Below are 20,967 nucleotides of genomic sequence, written 5' to 3'. Positions count from 1 at the left end.
TGTACCGAGGGTGTAACACAAAATCGGGTGTTACAGCTGCCCACAAGGCCTAGCTGTTAATCTTAGTTTGCTGTTGGACTCCGTGGATATCCAATCCCTGCTCTTAGGAGAAGGAGCAACCTCCTCTTCTGCTCAGTGAAGCCTATGTGGCTAACCCTACCTACCTCTGCTCTACCCGCTCTGAGGACACTGGCGTCATTTAATTCTTTGACCATACAAGGTCTTCCTTACATATGGTCTGGTTCCATCTTGGTCACTCATGGGGTCCTTGAGTTTCTCCTTCAGACACTTCCTTGTAAAGAATACTTGTTTACTTGTAAGTGCACAATGTCTTCCTCAAGTGAAAACCTTTAGTTATATGTTTCTATCCGGCTTTGTTCATGGGCAGGAGTTTATTAAATGCACGTTTTTGTTTTTGTTAAAGCACTTTATACATTTCTGTTGTCGAGATGGATGAAAGAATGGCTATATGATTCTCAGCTTTCTCGTGAGCATTTGCACTGGCTGGATCTCCATTCAACCAAGAAGGAGTTTAGATGAAATGTTATCAGACAGATAGGGGACATGATGTCTGTGATTCCTTCCAGGCCAGTGAACCTTTTCCTTCAAAAGGGCTTTCTGTCACTTTGCTTTAGCCATTGCTTTTATCTTTACTATGGAGAACTGGAGCTCTCTCCCTTCCCGCCCGCCTCACACACACACACACACACACACACACACACACACACACACACACACAGAGTGCTGATCTTTAAAGTGATGCAAAAAGACCAAGAAGGAACCTAGAAATGACCTTGGTTTCCCCGCTGCCCTGCTTAAGAAAGTGAGGCCTCATTTGGAAGGGAGGGGCAGCAAATGTCAGACTCCTGGACATCAGTGAGTTTTGAATTTCCCAATGAAGGTTTATGATTAAACTTCAATAACTCAAATGCACCATCCGTGAAGAATGCCAGCTCCAACTGGTAATTCTTGTTTTTATTAATCTCCTCTTCCTTTATTTAAAAAAAAAAACAAAAAAAACCAAAACGCTCTGCCTTTGAATTCCTGAAGCCCCGTCAGCGAGTTGGGGTCTGGTCACATTCTGATGACACAGAAACACTTGCCCATGATGGTAAGCCTATGCTGACAATTGCAAGCAAAGACAAAGCTAAGGCTAGAGAGGCAGATGGTCTCTACAAAGAGAGAATGCCATGCTCTCTTCCTCAGAAAGGCTGGGGCAACAGTAACTTCTACCTGGTGATGATGTGAGTTCCCTTGATACCTTCACTGTGGCTGCCGGACGCCGGCTGTCATTCTGGAATTAAAAGATAACATATTGAAATCTGCAAACCTTTTTTGTACCTAACCCACTTGATTTCCTTTCCCTTCTGTAGATGATGTCAGCAGGCTTTATGTGTTACATCAGCATTTATGTGGTACGCTCATGGGCTCCTATATGAACCTAATTACTCTCAATAATGTTGCCAGGTAGGCTTGACGGCACCCACTTTTCTGGTGGGAAAACTGAGCTCAAAGAGTTTTGTAACTTGCCTAGCACACACAGTATGAAGTGCCTGAACCTCTATTCTAAAGTCAGCTTTGTCTGCCCCTAACCTGGTCCTCCGACTGACACTGAGTCTGATAGAAATCACAGCGAGGAGTAGGGGCCTGGCCTTTTCTCCTTCCCAGGGGCCTGCTCTCTAGGAAAGGTCTCTCAGTCACTGTACTTCTTTGTTCTACTCCTGCGTTACTAATTCCTGTTTATAGTCAGAAACCAGGCCGATTTTTCTTCCAGAAAGGCCAGTCCCTTGTAAAAGCAACCAGCTGTCTCCAAGCCCCTTGCTCTCACCCCACCCTCGGAGTCCAAGAGCTCTGCTTTAAGCCCCAGGGTGACTAGTTAGCATGCATCGGCGAAGTGGCCCAATAAGGATCTAATGAAGAGTCTGAAAGTCCACTTGGCGCTTGAAACCATTAAGGAACTGTAGTCCAGTTCTCAGTTAACTGTTTTCTGCGTAAAATGCTTTAGTTGAGATGGCTCTAATAGGTCAAAGGTTGGTGGCAAGTAGTTTTCTCCGAGGAAATGACTGCCCTGGGCCCGTGGGTGGTGGTGCGGTGCCTGCACCGCGGGGAGGGGCTCTGAAGACCAGGCAGCAAAGTTTCAGTCCTTCGTGCCGTTTGTTAGCTGACGAAAGGACAATTACTGCTTAGGGAATGGCTGTTTCAGCTTGCCGTACTGGAAAGTGTCCTAGCAGGCGTCGTCATCCCACCAACAGACACAGCTAAGAAGGTGCTGCGGCTTGCAAACTGGGAGACACTAAGCCTCTGGCCTTTTCCATCATCGCTTTGCTCTGAGGAAAGGCCAAGGCAGCTATTAATGTGTGCCTATTAATACCCAGTTTATCTCACCCATTATCTTAATTTGTAGTGTCTTATTATTTTTTTTAAAAAAATCTTTATTGTCACTTAGATAATTAAATAATAACTTGTGATTTTTTTTGACATCTTTTATGAATAAAACGTTTTTGTTTCAAAGTTTGGATTATAATACACAGGCTATAGTTTTCAACTTCTTAATTCAGCAAGATCATCTTTCCATGGCTGCAAACACCTCTCTTTTATTGGAATACATTTATTTGTTTACGTGTGTGGGAGGGCGCACATGTGTGTATGTATGTGTGTGTACATGTGTGGAGGCCAGAGGTCATCATGAGGTGTTTTCTTCAATAATTTTCCATCCTATTTTTTGAGGCAGAATCTGTGGCTGAATCTGGAGCTCATCTATTTGGCTAGTCTGACTGGTCAGAAGCCTCAAGAATTCTCCTATCTTTGCACACGTACCTTAGGTCTAGCCTGGCTTTTTTTTTTTTTGTTGTTGTTGTTTTGTTTTGTTTTCTTAAACATAGATTCTTGAGGATCAAGCTTAGGTCCTGGTGTGTGTATGATAATCACTTTATCAACTGAGCTGTCTTTTTATGGATTAAGCCCACATTCCCACATGGGTTTCATTAGCGAATCACTCACTGCCGAGAATTTGGGTTGTTTATCACAACCTGCTATTGTAAGCCCCGCCAGAGTAAAGCTCTTAGTGTGTGCCAGATGCGGCCTCAGGATAAATGCTCAGACACAGCATCTCTACCCTACTTCTGAAAACGTGTGCTTAAATCCCTCTTTAGGCAAATTGTACTGCTTTATTATTACCCATGACTGTTCATTTCCTCAAACTTCAGCATTTACACAGACTTCTTAACTCACTCATCAGTAATACTTTAGGAAAATGGACTGATTTAACAACTTGAAGTATTGTTCTGGAATTTCAATTTGGTAGAAACTCACAGACAATGTATAATCCAGGTATTTTGCAATCTGGGAGAATACAAATGTAGCCAACCATTCTCTAGTATCCATGTGAGATTAGTTCCACATGGATATGAAAATCTGTGTGTCCTCAAATCCCTTATTAAAGTCCAGTATTTCAGCATGACAAGGTACAAGCTACCGAGCTCTTAGATTACAGTAACTCTCATAATACTATCGCTAGCTGTTATATATAGCTTTAGGGAATGATGACAAGAAAGTCTATGCGTATTTAGTGTAGAAACAGGTTTAAGTACTTTCACTAGGAAGTTTGAATGTACATATCTGTCTAGATGGAGGACAGGCTGGCCATAGTACCAAGATCAGCCACACACTCATGGCAGATGGATGAATTGGATGCAGATGAGCAGAAAGTGCCCAGAAACACTGGCAGCCTGGTATAGCTGGCCTGAAGCTGAGGATGGATAGTGAAGGAAAGGGAAGGCAAGTTTCTAAGTCCTCTCAGGGCTGTGCTGCTTTCTTGTCAGTGGGTAACTATCAAGGCATCCAAAGGGACTGGCTGCTGTGAGTGGATTTGAGGTTCTGGGAAATCCTTCTGTCTGCACCTCCTCTTGGCTCATGTCCTCTTGATCATATGTTTGTTTTTCTTTACTCCAGGAAGGAAGGAAAAAAGGGGGAAGAGAGAGAGAGAAGAGAGAGAGAGAGAGAGAGAGAGAGAGAGAGAGAGAGAGAGAGAGAGAGAGAGGGAAAGAAAAAAAAGAAAAAGTGAAAAGCAGGAAAAAGGAAAATGGAAGGTTTGAACACATTTCCACCAAGTTCTTTTCTGGTGTAAAAACTCCTTGGTTTTGATTTTTTTTGTGTATTTAAATTTATTTTAGAGACATTTGAGAAAAATAACAAGTTCTGTAACAGTTTGACCCACTCTATGGTCTGTAACTGCCTTCCCTTCTTTCACTCACACAGGTAATAACTCCGACCATGACTCATGGCATATAGTCCCACGCAAAAGCAGGAGCCTTGCTCAATTCTGACCTTCAGTCTATATATAAGCAGATCTACTTTGGGGCCCTGGAGAGGTAACAGAAGATAACAGACATGCAATTAATCTGGAAGGCAAAAAATAATCTCACAGATTTGAGTGTTTAAAACTAATTGTTCCTTTCTTAAGTTAAATTTGATATGACAGAGTAAGATAGACACGGGACTCCATGAACCCGATGTCAGAGCAGATCTTGTCTCTTCTGCCTTGTTACCAGCACAAAGCCAATCCCAAGTTTATGGTTGGTCCTGGGGCTAAAGACAGCTAAGCAATCAAGTGTGCCTTCTCCTCTTACAGGTGACCTGAGTTCACTTCCCAGCACCTAAGTCAGAAAACTCGCTGGGCTCTCTACACCCTCTTCTGGCCTTTTTGGACGGACACACACACACACACACACACACACACACACACACGACATACATCCACGTATTTACACAGGCATGCATATTTGTGCATCAACTGCCTCTAAAACCGGAAGCTAGGTTTACCCAGAATTCTTCTGTTGTAGATAATTTTTACTGATTGCTCTTACAGTATCTTATATATTGATCATGAGTGTTATCAACTCTTTTATTTAAATGTAAATAACAATGAAAATTGGAGTAACCTAGCTGGGTGGTGGTGGCCCATGCCTTTAATCCCAGCACTCCAGAGGCAGAGGTAGGGGGATCTCTGTGAGTTCTAGGCCAGCCTGTTCTACAGAGCGAGTTCCACGACAGCCAGAACAACACAGATACACTTTGCCATGAAAAACCAACCAAATCAAAAAGAACAATTAGAGTAATCTAATTCTTATCTTCAAGAATTTCTAATAGGCATAATTTCTGCTGGTGTAATTCTCATTTTGTTAAAATGGGTCATTCTTCACATTCTACTTTTACTAGTGATTAACCTGTAGATTTCTGCAGCATAAGTTAGTTAGAGATAGTAAAGAAATATCCAGAATTATCATAGCCAGAACCTGGAAACAACCTAAATGCCCCTTGACTGAAGAATGGGTGAGGAATATGTGGTACATTTACACAATGGAGTACTACACAGCAGAAGAAAATAACAACATCTTGAATTTTGCAGATTCAAATGAAAATGGATGGAGCTAGAAAACATTATTTTGAGCGAGGTAACCCAGACACAGAAAGACAGTTATCACATGTACTCACTCATAAGTGGTTTTTAAACCTAAAACAAAGAAAGCCAGTCTACAAACCACAATGAGGTTAGACAGCAATGAGGACACTAAGAGGGACTCACATAGATCTAATCTAGATGGGAAGTAGAAAGTAGAAAAAGACAAGATCTCCTGAGTAAATTGGGAGCATGGGGACCTTGGGAGAGGACTGAAAGGGGGAGGGGAGAGGCAGGGAAAGGAGCAGAGAAAAATGTAGAACTCAATAAATATCAATTTAAAAAAAGAAAAGAAAAAAAAAGAAATATGCAAGAGAGTTTTGTTTCTTGGCTTCTGCTCCTAACTTTCACTCCTTAAAAATGCTGATGAACTCTTGAGACCCACCTCTCCCTCTATTTTATCTCTCACACTATAAATGTATGTATGTATGTATGTATGTGTATATGTATGTATGTATGTATGTATGTATGTGTGTATGTATACACATATTCCTTATTTGCATCTGGAGATTCCCCAACTTCTCTCCAATCTTGCTGGCTCAGAACATGCCCATGATATCTCATTTAAGGCTGAACTGTTGAGAAATGTCAGCTCATCCAAAGCCACTGGCTCAGCCTCAGAACGGTGATTGCAGGTCTTAGTTCAGAAGAAATGAATTGATGGTCCTGTCCCAGATCATATTATTGATGGAGGACTTAAATTGCCCGAGTTGACACTTGTTTCAAATTCAGTGAAATGTAGGGACTCCAACCACTCAGCCCCCATCTCAGACATTCTTCTTTTTTTTTTTTTTTTTTTTTGGTTTTTCGAGACAGGGTTTCTCTGTGGTTTTGGAGCTTGTCCTGGAACTAGCTCTTGTAGACCAGGCTGGTCTCGAACTCACAGAGATCCGCCTGCCTCTGCCTCCCGAGTGCTGGGATTAAAGGCGTGCGCCACCACCGCCCGGCTAGACATTCTTCTTGATGGAAGTGTCAAGGACCTTCTGTTTGAAAATCTGACTTGTGTGGATCCTTACAAGAGAGGCAGAACAGACTGATGACCATCTTGAATATCACCACAAAACCTTCATCTGGCGATGGATGGAGACAGAGACAGAGACTCACATCGAAGCACTGGACCGAGCTTCCAAGGTCCAGTTGAGGAGCAGAAGGAGGGAGAATATGAGCAAGGACGTCAGGACCATGAAGGCTTCACTCACTGAGGCAGTGTGCCTGAACTAATGGGAACTCACCAACTCCAGCTGGACTGGGAATGAACGAGCATGGGATCAAACTGGAAGTTACTGGAAAGTCCCTGCTTATTTAAAGTCCAAGGGCCAGACACCAACATAAAAACAATCTTAAAAAACAAAACAAACAAACACCCCCAAACAAAACAAAAACCTTTCTGTCCACGAAAAAGCATTTAGTGAGGATCCAGAGCATGCATACTGTGGTACGAGTGTAATCTTTGAAATCACTGCTTAAATTCAAATGTCAGTCTTGGAGAGGATAAGGAATTGGTTAGGACAAGGAAATTTATGTACGTGTTTAGGAACTTAAACCTTAACAGTTGGTAACAGCAAAGTGAATCACCTTTGGGTGTAGAAAAAGTAGGCAAATACAAAGAGGGAAATTTACTTAAGAAACTTCCTTTCTAATTAGCATCATCAACATAAGGATCTAAAATTATAAAACGTGTCCCAAAGACGCATCTGTGTGAGCACACCCAGTGGGTAGATTGTTGCAAAAAGCTGCTTGTTCGTTCTGGCCACCCAGAACCGAAATAATCACACAGAAAATGTATTAACTAAATCACTTGGCTAACTTTTACATTAATTTAACCCATTTCTATTAATCTGTGTATTGCCACATGGCAGTGGCTTACTGGGTAAAATTCCCAGCATCTTTCTCCAGTGGACGCCCAGCATCCATGGCGTCTCTCTGCCTCTGCTTTCTTCCTCCCATAATTCAGTTCTGTCTTTTCAGCCTACCTAAGTTCTACCCTATCAGGCCAAGGCAGTTTCCTTATTCATTAACCAATAAAAGCCACACACAGAGGGGACTCCCACATCAGTAGATAATTTAGATAACTTGTCCATGACACAAAACTGCACATCCAAACACACACATGCACTTAGATGAAGAGAGACTGTCTCCACTAACCAGATCAATATACTGTGTACACAAGCCAGGGAGACTGTCCATTTTCCACAGTTGGGGCAAGAGGCAGTTAATAGATACTTTAGTAAGTTGTACATTTTTCCTTAAAAAGGCAGCTACGATGATCTCCAAAAGTTGGTTATACTGAATTTTGTGAAAATAGGAAAGATTCAATCGAGGTTATTTTTCTTTTTCATTTTCATTCATTACCTTGTTAGGCTTTTAGTTTGCAGAGAATATCACTAACTCACTTTTGACTCTGACCTTCAAAGAATCAGACCTACAAACCCTGGAAAGAGTTCCTCTCAAAGTAGTGGAAATAAAAATTTGTTTGCTCCTCAGTTAGCAAGAGCCTTCCAGTTCATCGCAGTCTGCCTCTCTGGATTTGGAGTGTTTCAAATGAAAGCAAGAGCATTGTGGTGGAGCACAGTGAAAGCCAGGAAGGCGAAAGGCACAAGGCACTGGCAAGGTGGCAGGACCAATCTGTAGTTTGCTTCTGGGATTTTTTTTTTTTTTGACAAGGCAAAGGAAAGCCATTAAAGAGGTTATGTCATAGCTACACCTTGGGACAACATCTGTAAGGGTCCAGCCTCGACAGGGTTCACAAGTTCCAAGGCAGGGGCATGGGGGATTAGAAATATTAGTTAGCAGGAACAGAAATACGAAAGAATTACAGAGACAGGATAGAACTGAGAGGGCTATCCAGTAAATACTGAATACATCCATGCTTATCTCCCATATGCTTATATATCCCAATCCAAAAGGGGGAGGGTGGCGGAGAAGGCAACAGACTGCTTTAACATGACACAAAGAAGAAACAGAGCGATTACTTGCTTCAGTACTTGAAACATCAAGCCACTCTCTCCTGAGTTAGTCTATTGTTTATGCAAGACACGCAGCAACTACACCTTAGACAAAGTATCCTCCTCTAGGAAGTCACTCCCTGGTTCAAATCTCCTGTCATCACCTTGAATGAGAAGGAATAGGTTTGAATTCTCTGACCTTTGGTCAAGTGGGAAGGATCCACCTCTGTGGGCCATCTCAATACCCCCAACCCCAAGTAACCATACCCTAGGCTGACCTTAAGTCAAACCTCTTGTCAATAACTTTGAAAGAGCAAGATAGGCTTAAAGTCTCTGACCGTCAGTCAAGGTGGAGTCGACCTACTGGTGTGGGCCCTGACAAGTTTAGGGCCAGAGAGCAACAGGATTTGATGTATGGGGTCCAAGATCATCCACACTGACTGCTTCATGTAGTAAACACATTGGAAGGACCAATGACATCAGTGAAGCCTCTCTGGTGAGGTCTCAGAGTCTTCCTGATTCCTAGACATTAGATGGTAATACACATGGGAGGGAAGAGTTAAGGGACATAGAGAATACCACTTAATGTACAAGGTGATTGAGTTTCTTTGCACCTAGTCTGTTTTAGTAACTATAAATAGCATAGAAAACCCTCTCGATGGAAGATAAGGTTAATAAAATAATCACAGTTTGTAAGAGCATCCAGGCTAGTGCTGACTGGGCTCTGTCACTGCTAGCAAACATCAAGGCACTGCATCAACAACATTAAGTTTATTAATGTGTAAAACAGCGAAACAGTGGTTTTCCAGTGTGTGATGAGCGCTGCACCAAATACTGGAAACTCGGAGTAGAGCAGATGAGGCAGAAGCCGGAGTTCCTGACAATGAGATCTTAGAGTAGAAATCAGTGACCAAGTGAACAACAACAAAGCCCAATTTCGGTGCATGATAAGGAGTGGGAGGGGAATGAAAGAGCATTTGTTAGAAGGGCCTCCGTCGGGGCGTGGGGTTTGTGGACTGTTACTGGTAATTCAGGAAGCATTTCTGGGAAGATGACTTTTGTACTGAGATAAGAAGGAAACGACCAGACGCACAGATCTAGGGGAGGGAATGCACCTGCCTCACAAGGCTGCCACCCCAAGATGCAACAAGCTTGGGCAAGGTCAGGAAAGTTCTTATGGTTGAAGGGGCAGAGGACAGTAGATAACAAGGAGAAACGGGTAAGAGGAGGGCCATTATGGGCTTGGCAGCCATTTTTATAAGGGTCTCGGATTTTGTTCTAAGCGTAGCTTGGAGGCCCTTGTAGAGCGTGAGCAAAGGACAGTTGAGCATGCGGAGGAGAACCCGCAGGACACAAAGCACAGAAACTGACGCAGCAGTGGTCCAGGCAAGAGAGAAACCTGGGTGGCTTAGGCGAGTGAGGAACTCCAATAGAGTCCTAGCTGGGAAGAAGGTGATGTTTCAGTGTGAGTCTTGAAGTGTGAAGGTTTGGGGCAGCAAATGGTTGCAAGTCATAACATTAGAATCCGAACTTCGCTGTTTTTCTTGTCTGATAGGGCTGGATGTATCCCGGGCAGGCTCATAAAGTTACATCTTTTGAAAGAAAAAGCCTTTACTTGTTGACCACCAAGAAGTGAGAGCGTTACAGATTTAGGAAAGGGAGTCGAGGACACGAAGCTGGGTCTCTCTCTTCTCCATCGTCATAAACAGTCCAGCTCTGGCTTCAACTTGCTCCTGACCTTAGCTGAAGAAACCATCTCAGGCCATAGTCAGCTTACAAGGTAGCCGAGCAACTGTCAATTCCCTCAAGAAGTGGCAGGGAGTTCTCGCCTCCAGACCATTACCATCGTGTTCCTCCCATCATGAACTTGGGTTTTGGAAACCTGTAAAGTAAGGTTTCAGTGACGAATCAAATTGCAGAGGAATGTAACCTGCATGCTTCAGTGTTTTATAATATTCCCAAACAAGTGGAAATGCAGTGTCTGAGGGTATGAACAGACACAGGGAAGCACAAAGGGGAAAAGGAGGTGGGGAAAGTCACACTGTAAATACTGGGTATCTTTTAGTAGGTAGAGGAATCAGCGCAGGAAACTAAATATTCTATTCATCTTTATTTTGCTCCTATACCTTATTTTTTATGTGTACACATTTTGAAACATGCAATGATCTCCTAAGGAAAAATAGAAAAGGGAAAGAAACCATGAAATATTTTTAAAAGAAGAAAATTGTTGGATTTAAGAGATGAGTGAACAGCCACAGGGCAAGATGCTCGACTCTCTAGGACCTCCCCAGTGGGACAAAATCCAAGACCACTCCCCCAGCTCCCTCAGCTTTTCTAGCCAGCCAGCAGGGAGTTTCCTGCTGCTAGGATCCCCCACAAACCCAAACCTATTCAGCTGCCATCCAGACTACTAGCCACATCCTACCCCCAAACCCGCCTAAACTCTTGCAACCTCAGTGGAACTCTGAAACACAGTTCGCTCCAATACTGAGGGGACTTAAGAAGGACCAAGAGCTTGCTACAACACTGAGGAGATCAAGAGAGAGCACCAAAAGAGCAAACCAGGAGACAAGACCAAGAGAGCAGGCTTATAGAGACCTCAGAAGCTTTCTGAGACAGATATTGACAGTACAGAGTGGACCAAGAAAAACTCCCAAACACTCAGACAGCTACAGCAAAGATTGGGACAAGACACAAAGACACTGCCAGCCTCATTTGAAGGAAGAGATGGGTAGGTACCAATGCAAGAATTCCTCCAACAACCAAAAAAAGCAACATGGTAACATCAGATCCCAGTGGTCATACAACAGAAAGACTTGATCATTGCTGTTCCAAAGGACAACAGGTCCAACCCCCTCTACTCCAGCCTAAGGAAAACAATGGTCTCATTTTTCATCTAATCCTCCTGTGCTAATACACCCTCCCTTCTCTAAATTCCTAAATAACCATCCAGTTGCCTCTACAGAAATCATCATCAAACATGAAGTCAAGAGGTCCAGGTGATAAGCAAATGCTTAACCAAGTTCCTGACATAACAGGTTCGTCACTGACTGCAGCAGTGACTCCTAAAATGTTAAGGAATATATGATTAAAATCTATTTCTTTTAAGACATTTTCTTTAAGCTCCAAGACACCAGCCTGACCCACCTGGACAAAGCAGACACAAGCGAAACGGAATAAGTATCATTCAATTAACGGAATAAGTATCATTTACTTTTTTCTATTCTTATTCTTAACCCCTGGCCTCCTAAAGCCCCCCCCTCCACCCCAAACCCCTCCACCCCAAATTTCCCCTCTAACTTTTTTCTCTCTACTAATGCGACTTTGTTTTCCAGCATCCTAACGGGGACCCAGCTACTCAAGAGCCAGACAGATGCGATCTCCAGACAGATGCAATCTCCAGGCAGATGCGATCTCCAGACAGATGCGATTTCTCCAATCAGCCACTTGATGCCAGCAGACAAAACATCGATAGGACATCATCAGGACAATCGGACGCTCCTCGGATCCCTCGACGCCCAAAGTCAGCAGGAAGCAGTCATGAGAGACCGGGCTACGCCCCTATTCCCTACCCGTTAAGACCCTCAACCCCCCTCAATTTTTTTTTAATAAAACCAAAAGGGTGAAATGCTGTTCTTTTGGAGACAAGGCCACGCATGCGCAGAAAATACAGCCTCAGTGGACTACGAACCCCAGTGGTACAATGGAAAACCACGCATGCGCAGGACATTTCCTCCCAGAATGCCCAGAGCCCTTTAAGAACGGGCGTTCCAACCCGCCCTCCCCTTCTTTTCCCCTTTCGTCTCTTCACTCCCGCTCCTTGTATGTTACCCTCTCCCATTAAAGTTTACCCACGTGGGACCCCGCGTGTCTCGTCTCTCCTTCCCCAACTCCGCATGTCTCATCTCCCCTTCCCGATCCCCGCATAAAAAATAATAACAATCATCCTAACCCAGAAAAAGTAGAAGAAAAACAACTTTAAAGAAAACTTTATGAAAATGATGGAGACCTTTAAAGAGGAAATGAAAAACTCCTTTAAAGAAATGGAGGAGAAGAGAAACAAAAAATTGGAAGAAATTGATAAATCCTTCAAAGAAACCCAAGAAAAAAACAATCAAACAGGGAAAGCAAATAGTTCAAGACTTGAAGACTGAAACAGAGGTAATAAAGAAAACACACATCGAGGGAATTCTGGAAATGTAAAATCTGGGTAAATGAACAGGAACTACAGAGACAAGTATAACCAACAGAATACAAGAGATAGCAAAAAGAATCTCAATTACTGAAGATACCACAGAGGAAATAGACTCATTGATCAAATTAAATTCAACAAATTCTGAACACAAAACATCCAGAAAATCTGGGACACCATGAAAAGACCAAACCTAAGAATAATAGGGGTAGAAGAAGAAGAACTCCAGCTCAAAGGCACAGAAAATATACCCAACAAAATCATAGAAGAAAAATTTCCCAAACTAAAGAAGGATATCCCTATGAAGGTACAAAAAGCTCACAGAACACTAAATAGACTGGATCAAACAAACAAACAAACAAACAAACAAAAACAAAAAAACTAAACCATCCCTTCGTTATATAATAATCAAAACATAAAACATACAGAATATAAAGAAAGAATATTAAGAGCTGCAAAGGAAAAAGGTCAAGTAATATATAAAGATAAACCTATCAGAATTACACCCGACTTCTCAATGAAAGCCGTGAAAACAAGAAGGTCCTGGATAGATGTGCTCTAGACACTAAGAGACCACAGATACAAGCCCAGACTACTATGCCTAGCAAAGCTTTCATTTACTATTGATGGAGAAAACAAGATATTCCAGGACAAAAACAGATTTAAACAATACGTATTCACAAACCCAGCCTTACAGAAAGTACTAGAAGGAAAACCCCAGCCCAAGGAAGCTAACTGTACCCACCAAAACACAGGCATCTGATATCACCCTCCCCCAGCATAACCCAAAGAAGAGAAACACACAAACCAAGATTAACAACCACTGATCATTAATATTGCTTAATATCAATGGACTCGATTCACCTATAAAAAGACACAGGCTAAGAGAATGGATATGAAAACAGGATCCAGCCTTCTGCTGTATACAAGAAACACACCTCTGTGGGGGCCAGCCATGATAAGCTAAGTCTGGGCAGGTCACCCAAAGGAAGTTCTTTACTTCCAACCATTATCACCTGCCAGAGTAGAACTTGGCCCTCAATAAATTTAATAAGAGGCCTGAGTCTCAGTTTACCCTGAAGCAATACCTGGTAGCAGGAAAGAACCACAAGCTGAGATAACCCAACCCCCACCCAAGAGCAGACCATTCAAAGGAAATGCCTTGCTTTCCACGTGCTGTAGATGTAAACACCTGCCAGCGCACATTTACCAGGACACCCTGGACAAATGTCAGCCAAACAGGGGTCCTGAACCTCAGAAACCCCTCCCCCCCGACCTTTACTACCATAAAAACACAATTCTAATTGAGCTGGGACTCTCTGGTTATTCCAATATGTTGGACATGTGGAGAGACCGAGTTTGCAAACTTGATTAAAATAAAGGCTGTTTACTTTTACATACAGGACTCAGTTTCCTTGTTGGCTTGTGTGGGGACCTCACAGATTTGGACATATCAACCTCAATCTCAAAGACAGACACTACCTCAAAGTAAAGGGTTGGGAAAAGGTTTTCCAATCAAATGGACCTAAGAAACAAGTGGGTGTAGCTATCCTAATATCTAACAAAATTGATTTCAAACTAAAATCAGTCAGAAGAGATGGAGAAGGACACTTTATACTCATAACAGGAATAATTCACCAAGATGCAGTCTCAGTCCTGAACATCTATGCCCCTGAAACAAGAGCACCTACATATGTAAAAGAAACATTACTAAAACTTAAATTGCACGTCAAACCCCACACACTAATAGTAGGAGACTTCAACACTCCACTCTCGTCAATGACAGGTCAACCAGACAGAAACTTAACAGAGAAATAAGAGAACTAACAGATATCATGAATCAAATGGACTTAGCAGACATCTATAGAACATTCCATCCAAACACAAAAGAATATACCTTCTTCTCAGCATCTCATGGAACCTTCTCTAAAATTGATTACATACTTGGTAACAAAGCAAACCTCCACAGATACAAAAAAATTGGAGTAACCCCCCCTGTGTCTTACTGGATCACATGGATTAAAGTTAGAATTTAACAACAATATTATTCTCAGAAAGCCTACAAACTCATGGAAATTGAACAGTGAGCTACTGAACCACCCCTGGGTCAAGGAAGAAATAAAAAAGAAGTTAAAGATTTCCTCAAATTCAACAAAAATGAAGGCACAACATATCCAAATCTATGGAACACCATAAAAACAGTGCTAAGAGGAAAGTTCATAGCACTAAGTGCTCACATAAAGTAAACAGAGAAAGCTCACATTAGTGACTACCTGAAAGCTCTAGAACAAAGAGAATCAGATTTACCCAGGAGGAGCAGAAGACAGGAAATAATCAAATTGAGGGCTGAAATCAACAAAATAGAAACAAAGAAAACACTACAAAGAATCAATGAAACAAAGAGCTGGTTCTTTGAGAAAAATCAACAAGATAGACAAACCCTTATCCAAACTAATCAGGGAGAGAATATCCAGATTAACAAAATCAGAAATGGAAAGGGGGACATAATAACAAACACTGAGGATACCAGAGAATCATTAGGTCATACTACAAAAACCTGTACTCCACAAAATTGGAAAATGCAAAAGAAATGGACATTTTTTTCTAGGTAGTTACCATATCCTAAAATTAAATAAAGACCAGGTGAGCAATTTAAATAGCCCTATAAACTGCAAAGAAATAGAAGCTGTCATCAAAAACCTCCCAACCAAAAAAAGCCCAGGGCAGGATGGCTTTAATGCAAAATTCTACCAGAACTTCCAAGAAGAGCTAATACCTATACTCTGCAAAGTGTTCCACATAATAGAAACAGAAGGGACATTGCCAAACTCTTTTTTATGTGGCTACAGTTACCCTGATACCAAAACCACACAAAGACTCAACCAAGAAAGAATTACAGACCAATCTCACTCATGAACATCGATACAAAAATACTCAATAAAATACTGGCAAACCAAATCCAAGAACACATAAAACAAATCATCAACCATGATCAAGTTGGCTTCATCATAGAGATGCAGGTCTGGTTCAACATATGAAAATCTATCAATGTAATCCATCATATAAATAAACTGAAATAAAAAAACCCCATATGATAATTTCATTAAATGCTGAAAAAAACATTTGACAAATTCCAACACCCCTTCATGATTAATGCCTTGGAGAGATCAGGGATACAAGGAACATATCTAAATATAATAAAAGCAATATGCAGCAAGCTGACAGCCAACATCAAATTAAATGGAGAGAAACTCAAAGCAATTCCAGTAAAATCAGGAACAAGACAAGGCTGTCCACTCTCTCCATATATCTTCAACATAGTTCTTGAAGTTTTAGCAATAACAATAAGACAACATAAGGAGATCAAGGGAATTCAAATTGGAAAGGAAGAAGTCAAACTTTCGTTATTTGCAGATGATATGATAGTGTATATAAGTGACCCCAAAAACTCTACCAGGGAACTCTTACAGCTGATAAATACCTTCAGTGATATGGCAGGATACAAGATCAACTCAAAAAATATCAGTAGCCCTTCTATACACAAAGGATAAAGAAGAAAAGAGGGAAATCAGAGAAACATCACCTTTCACAATAGCCACAAATAACATAAAATATCTTGGGGTAACACTAACCAAAGAAGTGTAAGACCTACTAACCAAAGAAGTGTAAGACCTATTTGACAAGAACTTTAAGTTTTTGGAAAAGGAAATTGAAGAAGATACCAGAAAATGGAAAGATCTCCCATGCTCTTGGATAGGTAGGATCCACATAGTAAAAATGGTAATCCTACCAAAAGCAATCTATAGATTCAATCCAATCCCCATCAAAATCCCAACACAATTCTTCACAAACCTTGAAAGAACAATAATCAACTTTATATGGAAAAACAAAAACCAAGGAATCCAAAAGGATGACCCCACCTAGGACCCTGGGCAATAGATGAGAGGGGCCCCATCTTGACTAGTCCTATAGTCAGATTGATGATTATCTTAAATATCACTATAGAGCCTTCATTCAGCAACTGATGAAGACAGAGGCAGAGACCCACATGGAAGCACTGGGCTGAGCTCTCAAAGTCCAGTTGAAGAGTGGAAGGAATGAGAATATTAGCAAGGAGGTCAAGACCATGATGGGTTCACTCACTGAAACAGTTTTCCTGAACTAATAGGAGCTCACCAACTCCAGCTGGACTGGGAAGGAATAAGCATAGGAGCAAACTAGTTCTTCTGAATGTGGTTGACAGCTGCATTGCTGGGGCAGACTGAGGGGCCACTGGCAGTGGCACTAGGATTTATCCCTATTGCATGTACTGGCTTTTTGGGATCCTATTATATTTGGATGTATACCTTGCTCAGCCTAGATATAGTAGGTAGGACCTTGGACCTTCCCACAAGGCAATGTGCCATACCCTCTCTTAGTATTAGATGGGAGTGGGGTGGTGGGAGGGTATGAGGAGAGAATGGGAGAGGAGGGAGTGGGAACTTGGATTGGTATATTTTAAAAAGTCTAATGAAAGAAAGAAAGAAAGAAAGAAGGAAAGAAAGAAAGAAAGAAAGAAAGAAAGAAAGAAAGAAAAAAAGAAAGAAAATTGTCCAAGGCATGCATTCCAGTGGCCCTGGATTGCTGTCTCTTCCAGTTGTCTGATGTGGGAGTCACTGTGACCTTCAGAACAGGAAACATATGGTTCTTTGTTTTACAGGGCAGTGATCTGCCTCGGGGTTATAATGCCCTAAAAGCTCTTCCCCTGTTCCCTACGCTAAGTGACCTTGACCAGGTTATTTCCCTGTGTGGGCTTCAGCTTTGCCAGAGCAAAAGGAAAAAGACAAGGGTGTCTGAACTGCGTTCTGCACTCACGGGAGATGTAAGAGATCAATCAATCACACACGTATTCTCTGTGAATTAGGAGAGCTGAGTGTTTCGAGCGTAGACTTTGGGAATGGGTTAGAGATAAGGGACAACAAATCTTTGTTTTTAATGCTTCACCTTTAAAGTTCCTTCAAAATCGTTTGGTCTTTAGGTTCTTTCCTGTCCATTTTACATTCAAAGTTACTTCAATTATTTTGGGAGCTCTATAAGACGAAAGAACGTCTCATTTTTATTGACCACACATCTCGATGTTTCAAAGCCCATGGACACTAGACTTTCAGTAAAAGCTGTCTGAAAGGAACCGTTTCTTTTACCCTTTCTTCCACCGTTTCTCAGATCTAAAATCCAGTAAATCAAAGAACTTCTGTGTACTATGCCATTCAGGATGCGAGGTCTACATACGCAAGCGCTGTGCCCTACTTCTGCTGGAAGCTTGTGGAAAAACAAGAGAACTCAGAAAAGTCTCTTGCTGAAGTGAGGGGGAGGGAGGTGGGTGAGGAGGAATTGGAAGGGGATGCTGTACCACAATCTGCATAGGGACAATATTAGGAGGGATTAAAGGCCGCAGAAACGGCACGAGGCAGAATTTAGGGAGAATTCCCACTCAAGCTTTCTCATTCCTGCAGCTTCTAAGCGATTAACTTTGTCGAATAAATTAGTAGTCTTGCTTATGATTCCAAGACATTTGAAATTTGTGAGCTAGGACGCGCCCCCCCACCCGTTACTTTTTACAAGCGAGCACCATGCGCCCTCTTGTGGCGGCACCCTGGTAACTCGGGCGATCCCTGAGTTAACTGTGCTTTTTCTTTTGCTTCCTGTGGTAGTCAGGATTCCAGGCACACTGTTTTTCAAATGTTGAAATGCTACCCAGGAGTTTTATATAATATTACCAGTCCACAAGGATCTCCAAGCTGAAGTTGAGTGTAAAATAATTTATCATATTCAAAAATTATAATTAGGAGGATATGAGAGTTCAGTGGCTGATGCTGTGACCTTAAACTTAATTCCCCATTCCGTTCCTTTCTGTAGCCTGTCTTCTTTGTAACAGTACGCTTTGATCATCTGAGTTGTTACAGGAGGTAAGTAGCCTTCGGGAACTGTAGGGTCACTCCCTCAGCACAATGCCTTTCACAACTAGCTTTTAATATTTTTTGTTTCCCAGTTATGAAGAAACATCACATGGTGACTCAGTTGAAAGTTGGCGATTTTACTCTTAAAGATTGAATTAAAGCTATTCCAGTAAAAGGCCCACACATTGGTTCAGGTGTCTGTGCTCCGTTGTGTGAACTGGAACCCGTACTGACTTCCCAGGGATTCAACCTAGTGCCCCGGAAAATTTTCCTTTGGTGTTTTTCTCTACTTCATAACACATTGATTCATATACACTTCGAAGCTGCTTTTTTTCTTATTTTAAGTAACCATTTTAAGAATAAATATCCCTGTAACTAGTTTTGTAAATCACAGTTGGGATGGAACTTTAAGGATTTGCTCCAATATTCCAAACACTCAGTGGAAAAAATTAGTTATATATACTTTTGAAACTGTATGTTGAAACAAAGAGTTCTGCCCCTCTGATGCAGGGGGTGGCTAGAAGCTAGGGTCGCACACAGGTTAGGTAACGGCTCTACCACTAAACTGTAATCCAAGTCCCCATCCTCTTTCTCTTTGAGACTTGGAACTTGTTATGTAGACTAGGATAGCCTACAATTTACAGTGACCATCTGCTTCTCTACTTTTTAGCAGGGATTATTGGTGTGAGCTACTATGCCCGGCACTTTGGAATTTGGTGGAGGGTGTTCTTGGAGGCAGGGTCCCATGAAGCCTAGGGTAGCTTGGAACTCACTATAATGATGTGGGATTCCCCTCTGTATGCTGTGATTACCATTAATGAATAAAGAAACTGTTTTGGACCTATACCAGGGCAGAACTTAGGTAGGCGGGGAAAACTAAACCAAATGCTATGAGAAAGGAAGGTGGAGTCAGAGAGCAGCCATGCAGCTTCTGGAGACAGATGCTGGGAACTTTACTCAGTAAGTCACAGCTATGTGGCAATAGACATATTAACAGAAATGGGGTTAAATTAATATAAGAGTTAGCCAATAAGAAGCTAGAGCTAATGAGCCAAACAGTGATTTAATTAATACAGTTTCTGTGTGATTATTTTGGATCTAAGCTAGCAGGGAAGCTGGGAACCAACAAGCGGCCTTCCTCCAACACTCTACAGCTGAGGATGATGTTGAACTCCAGGTCCTCTGCTTCCACTGCCCAAGTGCAGGGGTTGTAGGCATGGGACACCACACCCATATCCCCTTTTGACTTATTATTTTTGTATATGCTTGTGTGTGCCGCATGCATATGTGTATGGGCACACAAGTATGCACACACTTACAGAGAACAGAGGACAACATCAGGCATTGTTCCTTAGAGAAGGGCCATTCCTTAGCTGCTGTTCACTTTTTATTTTGAGACAAGGTCTCTCACTGGCCTGTAACTCAAGTTGGAGAGGGTGACTGGTCTGCAAGTCTCAGGACACAGCCTGTTTCTGCCACCCCAGTCCCAAGGTTATAAGTGTGTACAACCATGGCTGACTTTTTTCTCCATACATGGATTCTGGAGCTCAAACTCAGGTTCTTATGTGTGCAAAACAAATAGTTTAGCATCTGGCCTACCCCCCAGCCCACACATTTTACTTTGAGATGCCATTTCACTAAGTTGTTCAGTCTGGCTTTGAGCTTTTTCTATAACCTACAAAGGCCTTGAATGTATAATTTCTTGCTTCAGCCCCTCTGAGTAGCTGGGAGTACAAGTCTATGACACCAACTCAGGTGTGTGTCCTCATATGAAGGGAAATAACAAAATCTTGAAAGCATTATATGTCTTCACAATCATATCCAATTTTTACTTTTGTAAACCAATGGCCTATCAACAGTGCCGAGAAGCATGAGAGACAAGCCATTCATTGAAGCATGATTAATAAAAACTCAGGGTCAGAAATTGGGGTTCAATCTGAAGATCTGAAAAGCAAAATAGCCAGCTATTGACTCTTACCTCAACCTCAGTCTGAAATGCCGACCCTGCCTCTAGGAATCCTCAGAAGGATATTGTGTCTGAGAGCTGTCTTCTCCCATCTTATATTCCTCTCTAGGGCTGAGATTAAAGGCATGCACCACCCGATTTCTATGGTAACTAGGATGGCTACTGGGATTAAAGGTTCATGTTACTGCAGTCTGATCTATAAGGCTGACCAGTGGGACTGTTTTACTCTCATATCGTCAGGCAGTCTTGATTTATTAAAATACGATTGAAATGCCACTACAATTCATTCTTGTAATCACTCTGTAGAAGAGAAAAGTGAGGATTAGAGAGGAAGCAACAGTCTATAATGTACAGTAGTCGGTGATGTCATCAAACATTGAGTACTATTGTAGTTATTAAACATCTAATATTGCAAAATTATTTCAATATTTAATAACTGGAAAGACCTTTTTAGAACCAATGACTAATCT

This window comes from Chionomys nivalis, chromosome 9, assembly GCF_950005125.1.
Source record: "Chionomys nivalis chromosome 9, mChiNiv1.1, whole genome shotgun sequence".
NCBI classification, from domain to species: Eukaryota; Metazoa; Chordata; class Mammalia; order Rodentia; family Cricetidae; genus Chionomys; species Chionomys nivalis.
The sequence above is the reverse complement of the archived record's forward strand: the minus strand, read 5'-3'. Positions refer to the sequence as shown.